The following is a 19,777-nucleotide window of genomic DNA, read 5'->3' on the forward strand; positions in this document are numbered from 1 at the left end:
TTATACCCCATGCTGTATGAAATTCTAAACATTCTGATTTACATGATTATTTCTTTTGTAATGGAACAGAACAACTACATGTTGTTTCACCATATAACTTTATAACATACAAAATATTTGTACATTTAGGCGTTTGTAACAAGTTCTGTTACAAATGGCACTTAAGCATAAATGCACAATGACATTTAAGTATAAGCACATAAACAAGAACCTGAGAGACAAGGGGGGAGATGATCTTTAGGAAAGCAGATAAGGACAGCCAACTTGATATGAGGTGTGAAGCCGTGCAGTATCCTTAACACATTCATACCATGCATGGACAAATTGTCTGTGTGGTACTTGCCCATGGGATAAATTATATATTTGGTTTAATCCTTTATTCAAGTATAAGCAAACAGAGTTTGTGCCTGAAGTAATTTTAGGACTGGAGCAACTCATGGCAAAGGTGGTATGACTTCACATCACTTGCCTTAGTATTCCATGATGCAAAGCACATCTCTTTGCAGACATGTATAATACTATGCATTAAGAGAAGGGTCACTACCCAGACCAGTTTCGACCTTTATTGAGGTCTCATCAGGTGCAAACTTTGTTTGCTTACACTTGGATAAAAGATTAAATGAAATATATAATTTATAGTATAATCAAGTGGAAAACAACTTCTATCAACTATCTCTAATCCAGAGAATTTTAACATTAAGGTGTGACACCTTTTGGCAACTTGTATATGGAAATATGACTTCTGCATTACTTCCACCTTGGTATCACCACCTCTGGGTCTGACTCCCACTGATGAGACCTCAATAAAGGTCGAAACTAGTCTGGGTAGTGACCCTTCCCTTAATGCATAGCATTATATGCTATGCATTAAGGGAAGCAATGTCTGCAAAGAGATATGCTTTGCATTATGAGATACTAAGGCAAGTGATGTGAAGTCATACCACCTTTGCCACAAGTTGCCCCAGCACTGAAATTACGTCAGGCACAAACTTTGTTTGCTTACACTTGGATAAAGGATTAAACCAAATACAGTCGGGTCTCTTTTTATACGGTAGATACGTTCCACAGAAAACCGCATATAAAAAATCCCACAAAAAAGACCTAACTTACGTTGAAAAATTAGGGATACTTTCCATAATTTTCGAAAACTACATAAAACCGAAGCAATGAATTAAAATAAACCTAAACTCACATAAAAAAGTTTATGAAAATTCAGGAAAATAAGAATGCCTGAGTTTGTTTTAAAGCTTTATTCATTTAATTTTTATTGAAAAGTAACAATTTTTTTTTTTTTTTACATTTTGTCATCAGAATTATCATTGCTGTTAGACAATATTCGGCAACGTTTGCGAGCTGGTGTTCATTACCAGAAGAGATAGTCAGCGTATCAGATCTGTATGGTAAAGGCAATAGTTCTTCATTGCCTTTACCATTCTTCAAACAGAATTAGCTTCACTTCATTCTGTGCTGATTTTTTTCTTCTGACAATGTAATCAGTGATTAAACTTTGCAATGATGATTTCACTAATTTTTTATACAGCTTGTGATATCCAGACATACAGTTCTTCAGCTCACGTTGGAATTTAAAGGCTAGTTCAGAATTTGTGTCATTAACAAGAAAATGATTTTCCAATTTATTGCACAGTTCATGATCTTCTCGAATTATATTTGCAGTGAGGGAGACAGGTTTTTCTTCCACTTCACTATCGTTTTCTGGATATTCGACGATATCTAAAGTTAATCGATATCCAATAATATCATCGTCACTTAAGACATTATCCACAAGCAATTCGTCTACATCGTTCTGGCTAAATGTATCTAAACCTACTCCGCCAATTTCATGTGCCAAAGTAATGATTTCAGCTGATAATGTAGAAAATCAGCACAAATTAATTTAATGATGTTTATGTTTAATTAATAATTAATGATCAATTATTAATTAATAATAAAAAAATAAGCTAAATTAACAATTAATTAATACATTACAAAATAACCAAGGTGTTCCATGAAAATTTCAGGATTTGTAAAGTGTTCCGTCGTAGAAAAGGTTTGGGAAACACTGGATTACCCTATTATTGGAATGGATTCTCCTTCTGTTGACATGCGCAGAAGTTTTGAAAGGTCTTGTATCTTGAAGTTATGCACCACATAAAAAGAGACCCTAGTGTATATAATTTGTAGAATAACAAAGTGAAAAACAACTTCCATTGCCCATGGGATGGGACATAAGAAATTCTCATATATACTGTAGCATGTGCTTACTGTTAAAACGAAGCTGTGTAGATGAGAGGACAGTCTTTTGTTTTCAGTATACAGGAAGACCTTGACTTATTGTGCTCCACCTGTTAACTACACCTTGTTGCTTACATGTTTACTGTCATCTGCATCCAAGACATTATTTCATTCAGAAATAGATATGAAATGTCATTATAACAGATTTCGAAGTTGGTAATGAAATCGGAATTGATTATTTAATAAAAGTAACATTAATTTAATAAAAGTAAATGCCTCCATAGTGCAATTGGAAGAACAACAGGATATTATTATAAGGGCACCTCCATGCATTCCACAGCCTCATTGCAGAAGACCCAATCTATCATACTTCTCCTTGAACTCATTAAGAGGCAAAGCACTCACAACTGACTCCGGCAACCCATTCCACTCATTCCAAGCAAAAAATCTAGTCCTCACACCCCTACTAACTACACCTTTATTCAACTTCGAGGGATAACCCTTTGTTCTGGTCCCTCTATCCAAGTGCTGAAACATCTCCCCTGCATCTGTCCTATAAAACCCTTTAAGCAACTTAGATGTTTCTGTCATTCCTCTTTTTCTCCTGTCAACCAACTTCTGCAATCCAAACACCTTCATTCTACCCTTGTAGGGAACATTCCACAAGCAGCTCACCATCTTGGTCACTCGCCTCTTAATCCTCTCCACCACTTCCTCATCCCCAAGAAACCCAGGGGACCAGGCTTGAACACAGTAATACAGATGCAGGCATTTCAAGGTCTTATAAAGAGGAATTACAACTTCCTTATGTCTACCTGTTAATGCATTTTTCACTAGCCTAATCACTAGTAATCTTTTGTGCTACCTTAGCAGTTGATGGTTGCTACCACCTACAAACCAATCAACCAGATCTATAACTTATTACCTTCTCCTAAAGACAAACTCTCACCTCTGATGCTATCTGGTGTGTACGAAGCTCCATGCTCCAGTAAATTGTCTTACTATGGACAGACAGGTAGATCTGTTCATAAACGCATTTCAAAACATCAAGACCATATCAGTCTTATCAAACCGCAGAAATCTGGCCTTGCACAACACAGAGTTGAAAACCCAAACCATAGGATCCATTGGGAAAAGACCAAAATTCTACATAGAGCTTCATATAAACATGAACGTTTATATAAAGAAAGTGCTGAAGCCCTACTTCACACACCAAATCTAAACTGTAATGGCGTTCTTGCTATTCCTCAAGTATGGGAAATTGTCATACAAAATTGTGTAAAATAATTTTTATATGTTATCTTATTTTAATGTAATCTTTTTTTTTTTCCCCTCCTGATATATTTTAATTTAATTCTATAACATGATACTGCACTCATTGGGATCCCATTGTAATCATGCACCCTAACTGTATGTTATTCCTAGTATTGTTTGAATTAACTGTACTGATGATGTCCTAAGATACTTAGGATGAAATATTTACTTATTAAAACTTATTACTGTGGTTATTACATGTGTTTGTTTAGTCGTGAATTCTCCACAGGTTTCATTGTACAATAAATTACCTTGCAGTGTTTTATGCCATACAGATTTAAGCTTTTTCCTAAGTATGTCATAATCACCTGCCTTGTAGTTCCACAAATACCCCTTCTTGATAGAATATTCTTCATGTTTTACAATCTCCCAAATCAAGACCATATGGTCAGTTTCACCAATTGGAGGAAATGTTGACACCTTGGTTATAGATAGCCCTTCTGCGACCAGTTCCAATACTCTCCCACTCCTAGTCCCCTCCATGACATGCTTTACATCATTCCTTTTGCCCGATCTACATATAGACTCATTGGCTATAAATGCCATCATCTTCAGTTTGCCTCTATCATAGCATGGTAGGAGACTTACAATTATCTCGCTCTTCAGTTTTGCCTCTTCTAATAACTCCTTTACATCCTCCCTCGTAGAATACTTCTTGCCTTTCAAATCATTTGTACCAACCAAGACCATCATTTCCTTCAACTTACTGTTTTGCATCTGGATGGCATGGCTGACATCATGAATTTTTGCTCCCTGGAAACATGATTTTGTCACACTTTCATTAAGTACTTCCCTGATCACTGAATCTGCGTACTTATTTTTCTCCTTGACTTATTTTTCTTGTTTGTTTGGTCAGTCTTTATTATTCCTTTGGATCACTTGCTTCTTTCTTTTTTAAGCCCTGCTTAACTCTTGCTGCTTCTGAGTTTTCAATTTTGTGCTTTGTTCTATGAAGGATAACATTTAAGCACTCTATTTCTTTATTAATATCCATTTCATTCTCTATTTTCACAGCTGCACATTCAATGTTAATAACATCATTTTTCATCTTACCGTCTGTATTTGTTGCATTCTCGTTACCTACCAGACACTCACTTTTGAAACACTTAATATATATGCTCTCTCCAGTTTCAATTTCCTTCTGCATATTCTTTAATTTTCTCAATGAATATATTTCACACAGACATAGACAGTGTGCATTGTGCCATTTAACGAGGAGTATGATGCTTCTAAATCATTGCAACTGTGTCTGGGTGAAACAGCTTCGAGAAGGAAACTGGCAGAGTTTGAAAGAATTGTGATAGGATACCATGTTGCAGGCTTATCTGTTCCCCAGATTGTTGGCATAATACACTTCAGTAATCGTTTTGCCCATTTCCAAGAAGTCTATGAAGATTATACCACAAGCATCCCAGAAGATGGTGGCCATAACCTTTTCTGCTAAAGGAAGTTTTCCCTTTCTTTGGTGCAGATTCCCCGCTTGCAACCCATTGTTTTGACTGTTCCTTGGTCTCAGGCTGGTAGTAATGAATCCATGTTTCATCCACTGTTACGAAACGATGCAAAAATTCTTCTGGATTCCGTTGAAACAGCTTCAAGCTGGCCTTGCAGCAGTTCACACATTGACACTTTTGATCCAGTGTGAGCAAATGCGGCACCCATCTTGCGGATAGTTTCTCGTATGTAAATTTTCATGTAAAATATTATGTACACAGTCATTTGAGATGCCCACAGCCTTAGCAATTTCACACACCTTCACACTTCTATCATCCATCACCATATCATGGATTTTTTCCAATAATTTCTGGAGTAGTGACCTCAACAGAACGTTCAGCGTCACTTGCGCTCATATGGCCACTTCGAAAGTTACTAAACCACTTATAAATCGTTCTAATTGAAGGTGCAGACTCACCATAATGTTTATCAAGCTTAGCTTTGGTTTCCTGAGCTGCTTTGCCTTTCAAAAAGTAATGTTTAATCACTACACGAAATTCTTTCTCATCCATTTTTCACAAATCATGGTACTTGATTGGTTCAAATGAATGCCAAACACAGAGTAATAGATCTGTCTGACTTAGTGTGTGATCCTCCAACAGTTGCCAGCAACTAAAAATAACCTCGATATGTACTGGTGGCGACATCTCTTAGACTTTGCATGGACTTATCGAACAGCCCTCGTGTGTATATATATATGTGTATGTGTGTATACCACTTGGAACGAACAGACCCCACCCCCATGGGCAAGGTGCATTGTGCCATTTAACGAGTCACTTGTTTGTTACCCATATAAATTGGAGGAGTATGATGCTCCTAAATCATTGCAACTGTGTCTGGGTGAAACGGCTTCGAGAAGGAAACTGGCAGAGTTTGAAAGAAGCATTGTGATAGGATACCATGCTGCAGGCCTATCTATTCCCCAAATTGTTGACAGTTGAGCCATCCTAAGTCAACAATCAGTGATATCATACTGAGATGGAAGTGCAGGGAGTCAACTGCAAGATTTGTGTTCCAATGGATGCATGGAATTCTGCATTTAATATGTTGGCCAACGAATGGCAGTTTTTACATATTATTCTTCATAGCATCCTACAGTCACATTCAGTGACTGTGGTGGGTTGTTATGAAGAATAATATGTAAAAACTGCCATTCGTTGGCCAACATATTAAATGCAGAATTCCGTGCATCCATTGGAACACAAATCTGCACAAATACATTCAGAACCGAGACTTACAATGTGGATTTTCATGGTGGAACCAACATGCAGCATCATCTTCAGTGATACAAAAAGCACGTACAGTGGGACATAGAGGCTTGGAAAGCTGTGTTATGGAATGATGAATCTCACTACACCCTCTGCTGAGGCAGATGGATGGCTATGGGTGTGGCAGATGCTAGGTGAATATCTCTTATCAGAGTGTGTAACTCCAACTATGAAATTTGGAGGAGGTAGTATGATGGTGTGGTACTGCTTTTCCTGTTTGGCCTCGGACGTCTGTTTGTAGTGCCACGAACATTGAACTCTGAGAGATATTTGAAGATTCTGGAAAATGCTTCCTAATTTGTGACATTTCTATGGAACTGCCCATTATCAGCAGTGCACCATGTTAGAAAGTTGTTGCTGTAACTGCATGGTTTGTGAATAAGAATATCACCACATTTGACTGGCCTCTATGCAGCCCGATCTCAACCATACTGGAATGTATGTGGCATGAACTGGAGCATCACGTGAAGTCAAGGGACATCTGTCCCCCACAGCAGTGCAGGACCTCATTACATGCCTACAGGAAGAATGGTCCAGAATTCCCATTGATTGTTATTGTACACTTGTGGAAAGTATGCCCATAGGATTGCTGCAGTTCATGACAGCAAAAGGAGGTCCTACATCTTATTAAGGTGGGTGCCATGGCTGTTAGTTCCTCACAATATGGTGTCCCTTGACTTCTTTCCAAACAGTGTGTATGTGTCTTTTTTGTTGTTATTGTTTGTTTCTTTGTACTGAACTAATTCAGAAGATGAGGTGCTTTCAATTATAGAATACCTGTGTATTTTGAAACTGATTCCACTTTCCTCATAGTAAGGAGATTTCGAAGGCTGTTATTATTTTACAGGGCTAGATTAAGATTATATGTACACCTCTGAGTAATTATATTAAAGAACAATGGTAAAATTACGTAAATCCTTTCATGATTTTAGCAATATGCTAGCCTTTTATAATAAAGTTACAAGAGCAGTAGATGAGGGAAAGGCATATACTGCCATTTTTTTGGATTTAGTGAAGGCATTTGACATGGTGCCACATGATAAGCTGATATTTAAGTTGCGGCACATGAGTTTGGATGTTAGGTTGATCAACTGGATTCAGAATTTGCTGTCCAATAGATATCAGAGTTGGGACACATCGATGGGATGCTGCATACTCTATTGGAGGAGCCATACTGGAGGAAGTAGGGGAGACAAGAGATCTGGGGTTGATGATTGATAGAAACCTGAAATTCAGGGGACATATTGCAAAGGTGGTGAAGGTAGCACAGAGGATTGCTGCAATAAGGACACTGACCTGCAGAGATAAAAGATTTACCATTCCGTTGTACAGACCACACTTAGACTATTGTTCTCAGATTTGGTCTCCAGGATTTGAAAGAGATAAATTAACTGTGAAAATTAACATCAGAGGCAAATAACAAAGATAGTTTCAAGAATGTACATTGTTAGTTATGAGGATCAGCTGAGGGAATGTGGACTGCAGAGTTTGGTGGATAGAAGGAGAGGTGATATGAGCGAGACTTCTAAACTGTTGAGAGGCAGTTATAGGGTGGACATTGGGGAGTTCTTTTGCTTGGTGAAACAGCGGGAAGGAGCGATAACAAGGGGTCCCTGTAAGTTATGAAGGAATCTGTGAGCAAGAGGGTGAGAAGTGGTTTCTTTGCATGGAGGGTGGTTGAACTGTGGAATGCATTGTCTGATAGAGTGGTGAGAGCAAGAACGGTCAATGAGTTTAAGGAGTGGTATAATGGACTTTGTGTTTCCTAGGAGGTACCTCCCATGATGAGTCTTGATAGACTTGTGTTTCCTAGGAAGGGCCTCCCGTGATGAGTCTTTTGACTCCTTGGAGGCCTAAATAATAATAAATTAAATGAAAGCAAAATTTCTGTCTGTGATTGAAATACTAGTCTTCACCTTATTTGACAGGGTGCCACATGATAAGCTGATATTTAAGTTGTAGCACATGGGTTGGGATGTCAGGTTGGTCAACTGGATTCAGGATTGGCTGTCCGATAGGCATCAGAGAGTTGTGTATGGTGGGGCAGTTTCAGGGAGGCAGAGGGTTACAAGTGGGATCCCACAGGGCTCAATACTGGGACCTATATTGTTTGACCTTTATACATACACCTTATTTTAAACAAAACTTTTAGTGCTCAAACATCTCAAGCTTCATGATCATTATAGCAGTGTTTTTCATATTTCTGACCATGACACACAATATTAAATATATTTCGCATCATGATCCAGTACACACACATTATATATACTACACTCTGATCTTAGCCAAAAGGCTGAGAAGCGATATCCTGAATGAAGTGAGGTAGTACAATACCAGGGCTTCTCGCAGCAAAGGTTGAGCAATCTCTGTGCACATTGACATCTTCCGAAAAGGGTTTAATATCTTAGGACTGGATGAGGTTCGTATTAGATATTATGCTAATAAGAACAGACACTAAACTTTGACCTTAGGCAAAAAACTGAGAAGCAAAAAGTGTAGTATCCATAGTTATGAGCTTAACATCTAACACAGGCCCCAGAGATATTGAACTGATTTTTGGAACACAGTGAGGTACATATTGCTTGTTCTACCTTTACCACAACTGCCCTGGTATAGCAACACTTCTAGAAGTACCTGAGCTTGCTACCTTAGAATAACACAAGCAGCAGCAGCACCCACCCAATATTCAAATACAACTGATAACCCACTCAACCTGTTTCTCCTTTCATTTCATCTACCTCTGTTGTATGGAAAAGACATTTCTTGAAATGTTCCCCAAGGACTACAACTGTCAGCTCTTTGAAAACAATACATTTCTTTCTTCTTTTTTTAAACCTGCTATCAAAATGTAGCAATAATTGTCAAATTGGTTTTGGAAATAAAAGATTATCACTATAGTTGATTTTAATTATAGAAATATCTACTGTTAGGAAGAATCTCTCACTCCCAATCTGTATTTTATTTCTAACAAGGAAAAATGAATTTCTTGTGTTTCTGAGAGGCTGTTACTTATTATTATTATTATTATTCAGGCCTCCATGGAGTCAAAAGACTCATCGTGAGAGGTCCTTCATAAGAAACACAAAGTCTCTCAATACTCATCGATGGGAGCCCCCGCCTAAGAAACACAAAATCTATCATACCACTCCATCAGGCAATGCATTCCATGGTTCAGCCACCCTCCATGCAAAGAAACCACTCCTCACCCTCTTGCTCACAGTTTCCTTTTGTAACTTCTAGGGATGGCCTCTTGTTATCACTCCTTCCTGCTGTTCAACCAAACGAAAGAACTCCCCAGTGTCAACCCTGTAACCACCTCTCAACAGTTTAAAAGTCTCAATCATATCACCTCTCCTTCTTCTATCTGCCAAACTGTGCAGTCCACATTCCCTCAGCCAATCCTCATAACTATCATTGTACAGTCCTGAAACCATCTTTGTTATCTGCCTTTGTACCCTTTCCACAGTTAATTTATCCCTTTCAAATCCTGGGTACCAAATCTGAGAACAATAGTCCAAGTGTGGTCTGATCAGAGTCTTATACAACGGAATGATAACTGTTTTATCTCTGCAGGTCAGTGTCCTTCTCATTATTGCAGCAATCCTCTGGGTTACCTTAACCACCTTTGTCCCCTAAATTTCAGGTTTCTATCAATCATCAATCCCAGATGTCTTGTCTCCCCTACTTCCTCCAGTATAACTCCTCCCATAGAGTATGCGGTGTCCCATCGATGTTTCCCAAACCTCAAGACCTTACATTTTGCCGCATTAAACCGATACCCCCATTCATTTGCCCAGCTATCTAGTTTATTCAAATCCTCTTGCAGGTCTGCTGCATCTGCGCTATTACTAATAATCCTTCACAGCTATGCATCATCTACAAACAACTGAACATCCCCCTGCAATCCACTGACAATGTCATTGATATAAAGGTTAAACAATATAGGTCCCACCACTGAGCCGTGTGAGACCCCACTTGTAACCCTCTGCTTCCTTGAAACTGCCCACCATACACAACTCTCTGATACCTATCGGACAGCCAATCCTGAATCCAGTTGACCAATCTGACATCCGGACCCATGTGCAACTTAAATATCAGCTTATCATGTGAATGCCTTCACTAAGTCTAAGAAAATGGCAGTATATGCCTTTCCCTCATCTAATGCTCTTGTAACTTTATCATAAAAGGTTAGCTATATTGCTAAAACAAGAGCGCCCCTTCACAAATCCATGTTGACTCTTACAGATAGCATTACCTTCATCTGCTCAATACTGTATACGGTTCTTCACTACTTTCTCCAAGAGCTTGCTAACTATTGATGACACACCCACTGGTCTATAATTAGACACTTCCAGTCTGCTACCGTCCTTATGCAATGGCACTATCTTACCTTCCTTCCATTCCCTGGGCATTTTTCCCGTAGCCAGACTTTCATCGAAAAGCCAGGTCAAAGGTGCTGTCAGTTCCCTAGCATATTCTCTCAAAACTCGTGGTGAAATACCATCCAGTCCCACAGCTTTACTGACATCCAGAGTACTCAGTACTTGAAACATACTTCTCCTGTACCTCTAAACCTTGAACCTGCCCTATCCCTCTAGCATTAAAACTGACTCCTCCAGGATGAAATACCCAATAAAGTGGTCATTGAACAATTCTACTATGTCCTCTGCATCAGTTACTCTATTCCCATTTTTATCCCACAATATCATTCTTCCACAGTCATTTCTCCTCCTACTGGTCACATATCTAAAAAATTCCCTAGGATACTCTTTGGATCTTAGGGCTAATCTCCTCTCATATTCCAGTTTCGCCCTCCTTACCATACTAGTCACTCTTCTGGCCTGTGTCTTATACTCTTCATGCATCTTCTCTTCTCCTGTCTCCTTATATCTCTTCCACAGCCTCTTTTTCGCATGCAATTCCTGTTTAATATTGTTTGTCATCCACTTTACTCCAAATTGTGTCCTCTTGTTCACTCGTGGTATACAACTTACCATTGCTGCTAACAAATATTCTTTCATGATATCCCAGCCTTCCAATTGCTCCCTCCATGAAACTTCCTCAAATTGACGTCTTAGACTGTTAAAATCACCTGCCTTTTAATTCCACATATGTTCCCGTCTCTTTGAGACTCCTGCATGTCTATGCATTTTCCAAGTCAAAACCATATGGTCACTCTCTCCAACTGGTGGGAGAGAGATGTCATCTCAGTCATTATCAACTCTTCTGATGCTATAACCAAATCCAAAACTCTTGAACCTCTTGTTCCCTTATTGCTACATGCATCTTCCTCTCCCCAGTTTATACTACTTAGTTAAAATCTCCCATAACAATCATTCTTCTTGCACTTGGCAAACTCTGTCTAAACATTTCCTGGTCCCCACCCTCCTCTGTACTCCTGGGTCTGTAGCAACATCCCACTAAATATCCTGTCTTGCCCACCTCTACCTCACACCATATGCTTTCAAAATCATTAGTGTCGCTGCCTTCCAAAGTCTCCACTCTTAGAGGACATAGGTCATCACTTATCATAAGCAGTACTCCACCACTGCACTTTCCCTTCCTATCCTGCCGAAAAATGCTGTACCCAGCAACTTCTATTCCTGTTATTATATTCTTTTCTGTCAACCACATCTCAGTGATCCCAAAAATATTTGGCCCCCCCCTGATGCTATCTGCACCACCAATTCCTCTCCCTTATTCTGGATACTCCTGGCATTAGTATATAGTATATAAATGCCGTTGTTTCTATACCCAGCATTATCCCCCTCTAGACTCCACTGAGCTCAGTGTTACCTGATGTTGTACCCATTCCCACAAGAGGCCACCCCTGCTACCATCCTCCCTGAGACACACTGACTTTTTCAGAACAGCAATCTCTCCAGATGCCTACGTCCTTCCTCATTCAAATGTAAGTGGTCTTTTGCATACAATTCCTCTCTGTCCTCAAACGCACTCCAAGCATCCACATATTTTAGCTATTATGTCATTCAATATTACCGCTCTTCTTCTCAGTTCGTCATTATCATACCTAGGCAACACACGCACCATCTTTCGTCTCTGTGGCTTCTTTCGTGCCACCTCAAGCAAGAATCTCATATCTCTCGGTGCCCTATTTACACCACCACTCAAGTCATTTGTTCCCACCATCACAATCATCTCATTTATTAATCATCACCATATTCTCATATAATTAAAGTAAGGAGGATTAATTAGGTATGCATAGATGGATGATACTATCGGTAAGCATGAGCTTCAGAAAAAGAAAATGCTGTGGTGGGTATAAGGAGAAAGGTGACCATCAAACTCATGAACAGTACAAAGGTCAAGCAAGAAAGGTGACCAGCATGGCAAGGAAGGCACAATCAGATTACTAGAAGAAACTAGCCAAGCAAGCCAAGGGAAATCCCAGAGAGTTCTTTTGCTATGTGGCTTGTAAGACAAAGAATGACCATGGAAGAATAATAACCTTAATGAGTTCTGATGGTCATGAGGAGACATAAGCAGATAAAATAGTTGAGTTAACTACTTAGTGACCACTTTGAAAGGGTACATCACACAAGTGAGGTAACTGTAGTAACATATGTGACAGACACTGATGGGGGAACAGTGGTGGATGAATTGGAGTTCTTAGGATATTTCAGAATCTCAGTGTAAATGCAGCATTGGGATATCAGCTTGAGTTTTGCAAGAATGTGAAGGGAACTTGCAATGTCTCTGACCATTCTCTTTAATTTAAGTCCCAGCTCTGGTACAGTTCCAAGGGAGTGGAAAGAGGGCAAAATAATTCGCTTGTATAAGGGAGGTTCTTAGACTGCAGTAGAAAATCACAGATAAATCAGTATCTCAGGAGTGGTGGTAAAGGTACTGAAAAAATTGGTCAAAAAGAAAATTCAGGAATGGAAGGATAAGAATATGATACTCTATGAGGTGCAACAATGCTTTCTAAAGGGTTGGTCACGCCTTAGTAATTTACTAATTTTTTATAATGGAGTGACAGCTGAGTTGGATAAGAGAAATGGCTTCACAATGATTCTGCTGGATTTTGCAAAGGCATTTAACCGAATATCACATGAAACTCTGTTATGCAAATCAGAACAAATGGGGATGAATATGACACTGGTTATGTGATAAGAGGATGGCTGCTGGACAGAAAACAAAAAAGTGGCATATGGAGGAGCAGAATCCAGGCAAAAGCTGGTAACTAGTGATGTGCCACAAGGTTCATGCAGAAACACTGTTTAATTTGTACATAAATGATGTAGGAAATAACCTGAACGTGAAATATTCAGTTGTTTCCTGATGATGCAAAATTAGGTGCAGTAATAGTGAATCACGGCAATGTGGAGAGCTTGCAAGATGATTTCAATAGGCTGTCTGTATGCGCAAAAGATAATGGGTGTCAGTTAATATGGAGAAATGTAAAGTTATGTATTTTGGGATAAATAGATTACAAGCTGTGTACCACATTGATCAAACTGTATTCCAGGAAATAGATGAAGCTAGTTATTTAAGGGTGGTGGTTAACAGAGTTGAAGTTTAGAGGACATACTGCTAAGGTTACTCATAAGAGTTTGGCTATTGAAGAACACTAACAAATAGATGTAAGGAAGTTGTTCCTCTTTATAAGGCCGTGATATGCCCACATCTGGATTACTTTGCTTAGGTCTGGTCTCCTGGGTTTCTTGGGGATGGGGAAGTAGCAAAGAGGATTCAGAAGCAGGCAACCACGATGGTGAGTAGTCTCTGGAAGGTTTCCTCAGAGGATAAATTGAGAGTGCTTGCACTGCAGAAGTTTGTTGATATACAAAAGAAGAACATTTATGATAAAAACATTTTGGTTACTTAAAGGATTTTATAGGATTAATTCAAGGAAATTGTTTCAGAACTTGGTTAAAGGGGACAGAACAAGAAGTCATTCCTGAAAGCTGAGTAAAAGTAGGGGTGTGAGGACTAGATTTTTCACTTAGAGAGTTGTGAATGAATGGAATAAGTTGGCAGAGTCAGTTGTTAGTACTTTTTTGTCTGGTGGATTCAAGGAGAGGTGTGATTGTGTGGATAAATTGGGTCTCCCACAATGAGTATTCAGACTCCTCCATGAGGGTGCCCATACAGTAATAACAATAAATGAGGAGAATAAAGAACAGGAAAGAAAAGCAATATGGGTAGTAAGGAAAGCATTAGCTTTCCTTACTAACCTGGAATTTCGTTCAAGAAAGAATAATTATGTAATAATGGAAATATCATGTGAAACATCTTGATGAACAAGATATTTCACACAATGAAAGTTAAATAATACAAAGTTTGAGTGAGGAGTAACAATGGATATATGCTAGCAAGAGATATAAAAAAAAAATTAAGTAAATGTAATGTTAATAAAGCAATCATATGTCATATCTCAATATTATAGCAAGTTTCTCCCCCCCACACACACACTTGATTAGAAAGTAAATTATTCTCGATTTAATCTAGTACCCAAGTACAAGCAAACAAAAGTATGCATATGAAGTATTGTTAATAATTGGTGGATTTTTATATAGAGGAGATATTCATATATATTATCTTAATATTTATCCTACCATAGAGATGATCTCTGTTTCTAACAATTATTTTTTATTTATTTCCGAGTGTACCTATATATTTTTATATGCATAAGGGTTCACTCCAATTGATGCAATGATCTTAACTCTTTCTTTCAGAATCCAAATAATCACTGCCTCAAGACCAAAATACAAAATAAACACATTTAATAAAACAAAAACAATATATATATATGCTTCAAACAAATATTACATAACTAATTACAAAATTAATTGGATCCAAGGCCTTTTAAAAATAAACTTACACTTAAGACTAGACTAAATACTTTGTTTGCACAATCACAAAAAGTTCATAGCCAGTTTCTTTCTCTGTCAGGCCCTTTTCCGAAGATATATGACTCTATTCTTCATTTTTACAGGATCCTTTCTCATCACTTATGTAACACACATTAATTCTTCCTGACTTAATTCTCTCTTTTCTTCAGTAGAAATAATAGTGAGATCTGGTGTCCTTAATACTGATGAAACTTCCTAATCAGAGTTTTCTCGAACATTCCTTTAGAACGTAAATAGCAAATTCTTCTTTTATTCACTAAATGCTTATTGACAGTCTTAACTCTTCCAATAAAAAAAAACTTTCAGTTCTACGATTCCCTTTTCGGAATCTACTATAAATCTTTCAATCAGTGTTTCCTCCAATATTCCGTTTAAAACGCATATAGCATTATTTTCCTTTTATTCATCAATACTTATTCCACTTTGAAATTTAACAGTTCCACGATTACTTTTTCGGAATATACCACTAATTTTCCTCCTACTGTCACATAAAAAACTTAAGTTCCTCCGAACCTAAATATCTGCCGGCCTGTGTTCTAAATTCCTTCCCGAACGCTCTCTTGTTTACAGCCGTTACTCAGATACCGAACGCTTTCTTGTCAGCTGTCAATCACTCATCAAACTTCTCGGCGAGCATGCGCACTCCTTGAAAATGGCAAGCGAGAAACTAGGTGTATTGATTGGCACGTTGTCTCCATTAGCGACAAGAGAGAATGTCTTCATAAAAACACAACTTTTGATAATTTTAAATGACAATAAAATTCTTGTAAGTAATACAAATATCAAATCTGGTAAGTACATCAGTTTTTGACTAAACGTGAGAAAGATCGTATGGAATCTAAATTCCGATATTAGCATGTCATGCAGTTTGTTACCTTTCAGTGAGAATAGCGCAACTTACTAAAATTGGGGCTCATTTCAGGTTTGGAAATTAATCCATTTCGAAAATCGGACTCTTTCCTTTCAAACGGCTGGTTCTTTAACATGGTAGCCTATGGGAGACCGCAGCGGACGCATTAATGCGTGAGCGGGTACCTCGTCTTCGTTCGCTACCGGAAATGACATCACCGGAAGGGGAATGAAGCTGAAGTTACATCAGATTGATGTCATGGTGACGCTCGTATCTCTCTCTCTCTCTCTCTCTCTCTCTCCGTTGCCGACTAGCATAGCGGCCGTGGTCTCCCTATGTGGCTGTGGTTACGATCGGTCGCTTGCGTGCATATGTGGCCGAGCACACGCGGCATGTTTGCTCTTTACGGTATATGTCACCATATTCGGTACTTGTATAAGTACTTGTTTTTTCTTCGGATTTTTTTTTTTTTTTGTCCAAATAAATTTCGTAAATTTGTTCACAAATTTCCTGAAGGATGAGGTTTGACAACTATTCTTTATAGATATTGTAAAAATCTGTAATCATCTCGGTTGTGAAGTACACAGTGAAAAGTATGAAATACTTGGGCTTGAAAAGAATGAAATGGGAAATTAGGAGACTGAGTTAGTTAGTATAATCGGTCGTGGCAGAGGAGGGGGGGGGGATGCTTAAAAGATTAAATGGTACTCAAAATCCGTTCCGTACAGGATATGATCTCAGATAATTTCCTCCTATATATATTTATTTATGTTGCTTCCACTCACGAAAATTTACTTTACAAAGAACCGAGAATTTCATTATTATTATAGAAATGAACACACTCCGCAATAAATAACAGTTGGTTTCGTTTTTCAACTGCGAGTTCATTTGAAAAACAATGAACATAATTTTGCGATATTTTAAAATTATCCTTGATTTTGGAATGTAATGCAATTTAACATATCTTGTTCATAAAAGCGGAAAGAGTTACTAAATATATGAAAAGAGTTGTTCTCAAACAGCAGCAGTATATCTGAAGCTGTAAGCATACATCTGTCTTGAAAATCACCAAAATATTACCTTGAATTTCCTAATTGAGGAAATCCAAATTAACACAGGTTTACTCTTCTAAGTCAGGAGGTCAAAACCATTACAAATCCACTATAGTTAGTCATTTCCATGATTTCCGATGTTCAGTTGACACTAATAGCCAGAAAATAATGATGTGCACTTTTCTAAAATCACACAAAGAAAGTACATTATAAATTACTTCATTCTAATAATCTCCACTCAATGAAAGTACCTTTTCTTATCACTATTATTATCATCATCATCATTATCTGACATATCAGTACAAACAAGAAATGACCGCATATTTATAAAAGATATTTCAGCTAGTTTAGATCAGTGGCAAATTTTGAAATAGCTATGTACTTTTAGTACAATAAAATGCATGAGTATGCTCCCTAACCTAAGCGCTTTTCGTTCGTAACAATTGTGTTATGAACGATACTGAAAATAATTTTTTTTAACATCAGCAGATTAATAGGTGGGTCCTTCCCCCACAAAAAAAAGAGAAAAGCTGGGTTCTTATGCCAAGGTCCAGTTTTACCATTAGGCAAACTTCTGGGAGCCAGATTTTGCTACATATTTCGGGGGGAAATTACAACCTTCGAAAAAAATTGGTAAAAACCTTGATTACTAATTAAAAAACCAAAAAATTAAATAAGTCCAGCCGTCCTGCTGCTCGCTCGCTGATGATCCTACATAATTTGACGTCTTGTGATGTCTACCTGATGTAACATCCGCTTCATCCCCCTTCCGGTGACGTCACTTCCGTTCGAGGACGAGGCGCCTACTAACGCATCACGACGTGCACAGCAGTCGCACATAGACTTCCATGTTAAAAAATGAACAGTTGGAAAGGAAAGAGTCCCTTCAAAAAAAATATGGATTATCCATTCCGGCGCTTGGTTGCGCGGTGATATTCCACAGGTAGGGGATTGTCATATATAAGGTGTCATGCATTTTGGAACTTAAGAGGAAAACCAGCAAAATGGCCAAACTTGGAGCAGAGGCTTAAGACTTGAATTATGGAGCAGCACCAGAGTGGAATATGTGTGTCAACCAAGCTTATTCATTATGAAGCAAACAGGTTTGCAAGAGAAATGAACATTGTTGATTTCACAGGAAAGGCAAAATGGTGCTTCAACTTCATGGGGAGAGAAGGGTTGGCCATGAGAACACGAACCAAGTTAGCCCAGAAAATGTATCTTAGTAGGTATCTTAAAATATTACCTAATTACTAAATATACTTTGAATATTTTAAAAAAAATATCAAATGTGTTCTATGTTTAAAATATTGATTTCTTAATTTTAGGTTAAAAAAAAATAGGGTTCATCTTATACATGGGGGCATCTTATACACGGAAAAAGATGATATATATATTATTATTATTATTATTATTATTATTAGACACCTCCAGGGAGTCCAAAGACTCATCAAGAGAGGGCACCTGCTCCACAACTCTGCCACCGCCGCTAAATCCACCAACTGACCGCAACTACACCAACGCCATCTACCACCAACCATCACTAGTATAGTTCGCCCACCATTTCTAGATCCCTTCTTGGCTTGATGCCAAGAATAGTCTATTCATGCTGAAGGGGAGAAAGAAATGAAGGATGTACGAATTGGTCGCCAACATGCGAAATCACGTGCTTTCTTGTCTGTTGCTGTACTAGTACTAGCTTGATTTTTGTTGTTCTCTTTTTGCATTATTTTTTTATTATTAATTTGTATGATGGATCCAGTACAGTCAACAAGTTCTATTGTTACACGTTTCAGTTGTTCTTGCAAAAGAATATTGAATAATGTGCTGACATTCTGCGAAAAAGAATCGTCAGATGGCCGTCTTCTTCTTCCCCTTTCTCAAGTCATAAAACGTGCAAGTGCAGTTGCAGGCGTATCGGGGTCGACTGTTAAAAGAATTCATAGGGAATCAAAAGGTGAAGGTAAGCCAAAATTTAAATCTCCTAAAAAAAAAGCGCCAGAGAAAGAAAACCATCGAAACCGTAGCTTTGAATGATTTTGATGTAGATGTTATAAGAAGAACTATTCACGAATTTTATGTGGTCGAGAAATGAGTGCCAACTATTCTGAAATTGATTCCTGTGCTTAAAGAAAAAATTAAATTTCCTTGGAAAAGAGAAACTGTATGGAAAATACTTCATCAAATCAGATTTTGTTTCAAAAAGTCCCAGAATAAAAGGAAACTTATCATCATGGAGCGAAGTGACATTGTTTTATGTAGAATGCAGTATTTGCACGCATTAACACTCTACGTACATTTTTCCAACTGTTATACAAGCAAAATAGTTACACTTTAAAAACAGCAATGTTCATAAAAGAAAAGCTAAATTTTCTGACCTGTAATAATAAACAAACTCAGTTTGTTTATTATTACATCCCAGAAGACAGACTGATTACCCTATTATCGGAATGGATTCTCCTTTTTCTGACATGCGCAGAAGTGTCGAGGGACCTCAAATCGGTGGGCGAACTATATTTCCAAAGACAATCACGAACATCCATGCTCACGGCAGGATTCAAACCTCAGCCTTTTGGAATGAGAGCGGATACGCTGACCACTCGGCCAGCAAGTGGGAACCGGACCCACAGGAGTACTATAAGCTAAATAATATGCAAATGAAAATATCAAATAATGATATGACTGATGCAT

The 19,777-nt window shown here is 38.1% G+C and overlaps 1 protein-coding gene and 1 non-coding gene across 3 annotated transcripts in view; one reads left to right on the forward strand and one right to left on the reverse strand.

Annotated features, from left to right (window-relative positions):
- LOC150107094 (ankyrin repeat domain-containing protein 27-like) overlaps positions 1-19,777 on the forward strand; it is a 515,355-nt gene that overhangs the window by 486,848 nt on the left and 8,730 nt on the right. The gene's annotated exons all lie outside the window — the stretch shown is intronic.
- Positions 8,614-8,799, reverse strand: LOC150107095 (U2 spliceosomal RNA). The gene has a single exon (XR_016548272.1). It is a non-coding gene; the product is annotated as a U2 spliceosomal RNA (small nuclear RNA).

Source organism: Typopeltis vanoorti, chromosome 4 (assembly GCF_054136105.1).
Source record: "Typopeltis vanoorti isolate ZY-2024b chromosome 4, IOZ_Tvanoo_1.0, whole genome shotgun sequence".
NCBI lineage: Eukaryota > Metazoa > Arthropoda > Arachnida > Uropygi > Thelyphonidae > Typopeltis > Typopeltis vanoorti.